The following is a 2,500-nucleotide window of genomic DNA, read 5'->3' on the forward strand; positions in this document are numbered from 1 at the left end:
CATTGCATACGAACCGCATGAAACTTCCAGAGGCATTTGCAGCAGGAATGCATGTGCACTCAAAAAAGTGAATATTTCTCACGGATAGACCCCGTGATACGCTAGAAATTGGCGGGGATGTCTCTCTTGTGGCTCACGGGGCTGTTAGGGTGGCACAGAAATCCCTCGGAATGGGAAAACGGGTCATTTTCGTGTCGCCACATTGCATGCGAACCGCATGCAACTTCCAGAGGCATTTGCAGCAGAAATGCATGTGCAGTCAAAAAAAAATTGATATTTTCACGGATAGACCCCGTGAAACGCTAGAAATTGGCGGGGATGTGTCTCTTGTGGCTCACGGGGCTGTTCGGGTCGCACAGAAATCCCTGGGAATGGGAAAACGGGTCATTTTCGTGTTGCCACATTGCGTACGAACCGCATGAAACTTCCAGAGGCATTTGCAGCAGGAATGCATGTGCACTCAAAAACTTCTATATGTTTCACGGATAGACCCCGTGAAACGCTAGAAATTGGCGGGGATGTGTCTCTTGTGGCTCACGGGGCTGTTAGGGTGGCACAGAACTCCCTCGGAATGGGAAAAGGGGTCATTTTCGTGTTGCCACATTGCATAGGAACGCCATGAAACTTCCAGAGGCATTTGCAGCAGAAAGGCACGTGCACTCAAAAATTTTAATATTTTTCACGCATAGACCCCGTCAAACGCTAGAAGTTGGCGGGGATGTCTCTCTTGTGGCTCACGGGGCTGTTAGGGTCGCACAGAAATGCCTCGGAATGGGAAAACGGGTCATTTTTGTGTGGCCACATTGCATAGGAACGGCATGAAACTTCCAGAGGCATTTGCAGCAGGAATGCATGTGCACTCAAAAACGTCTATATTTTTCACGGATAGACCCCGTGAAACGCTATAAATTGGCGGGGATGTCTCTCTTGTGGCTCACGGGCGCTGTTAGTTAGGGTCGCACAGAAATCCCTCGGAATGGGAAAAGGGGTCATTTTCGTGTTGCCACATTGCGTACGAACGGCATGAAACTTCCAGAGGCATCTGCAGCAGAAATGCATGTGCACTCAAAAACGTCTATATTTTTCACGGATAGACCCCGTGAAACGCTAGAAATTGGCGGGGATGTGTCTCTTGTGGCTCACGGGGCTGTTAGGGTCGCACAGAAATCCCTCGGAATGGGAAAACGGGTCATTTTCGTGTTGCCACAATTGGCATACGAACGGCATGAAACTTCCAGAGGCATTTGCAGCAGAAATGCATGTGCACTCAAAAACGTGAATATTTTTTCACGGATAGACCCCGTCAAACGCTCGAATTTGGCGGGGATGTTTCTCTTGTGGGTCACGGGGCTGTTCGGCTCGCACAGAACTCCCTTGGTCCACCTGATTCGTGCATACAGGCAGCAACTAAAACTCTGTAAACCTGCTGTGAGGACATCTAAACAGTGGACCAGTGAGGCTGTGGAAGATTTGCGGGCGTGCTTAGACTGTACTGACTGGGATATGTTCACGACTGCTACCAATAGTCTGGATGAACTCACAGAGGCTGTGTACATCAGCTTCTGTGAGGACTGCTGTATCCCAACACGTACCAGGGTGAACTTTAACAACAACAAGCCCTGGTTCTCAGCAAAGCTCAAAAGGTTGAGGTTGGAGAAGGAGGAAGCGTTTAGGAGTGGGGATAGAGACAGATTCAAGGAGTCGAAGAACAGGTTTAGCAAAGCGGTGAGAGAGGCTAAACGACTGTACTCAGAGACACTAAAACACCAGTTCTCTACTAACGACGCTGCTTCTGTCTGCCAAAGGGCTCAGGCACATCACCAACTACAAACCCAGAGCGCCCCACACCACTAACGACTCCCGCCTAGCCAACGACCTGAACGAGTTCTACCGTAGATTTGAAAGACAATTGGACTGTCCTGAACCACCCCTTCCCACCCAAGAGGCCCCATCCCCCACCCATACTACAGAAACGACTCTCTCCTTTCAGGAGGGAGAAGTTAATGGGCTTTTCAAGAGGCAGAATCCACGCAAAGCAGCCGGGCCGGACTCTGTCTCTCCAGCCACCCTCAGGCACTGCGCTGGCCAGCTGTCTCCGGTGTTCACCAACATCTTTAACACCTCCCTGGAGACATGCCATGTACCAGCCTGTCTCAAGTCCTCCACCATCATCGCTGTGCCCAAAAAGCTAAGGCCAACAGGACTAAATGATTACAGACCGGTCGCCCTTACATCTGTGGTAATGAAGTCTTTTGAGCGCCTGCTCCTGGCACACCTCAAAGCCATCACAGACCCTCTCCTGGACCCCCTTCAGTTTGCCTACAGAGCCAACAGGTCTGTGGACGACGCAGTTAACATGGCCCTCCACTTCACCCTACAGCATGTGGACGCCCCAGCATCCTACGCCAGGATCCTGTTTGTGGACTTCAGCTCTGCCTTCAACACCATCATCCCTGCCCTGCTTCAGGACAAGCTCTTCCAGCTGAACGTGCCCTACTCC

This window comes from Petromyzon marinus, unplaced genomic scaffold, assembly GCF_048934315.1.
Source record: "Petromyzon marinus isolate PM22_M1 ecotype Great Lakes invasive population unplaced genomic scaffold, UKy_Petmar_22M1.pri1.0 PM_G_Scaffold_93, whole genome shotgun sequence".
Classification (NCBI taxonomy): domain Eukaryota; kingdom Metazoa; phylum Chordata; class Hyperoartia; order Petromyzontiformes; family Petromyzontidae; genus Petromyzon; species Petromyzon marinus.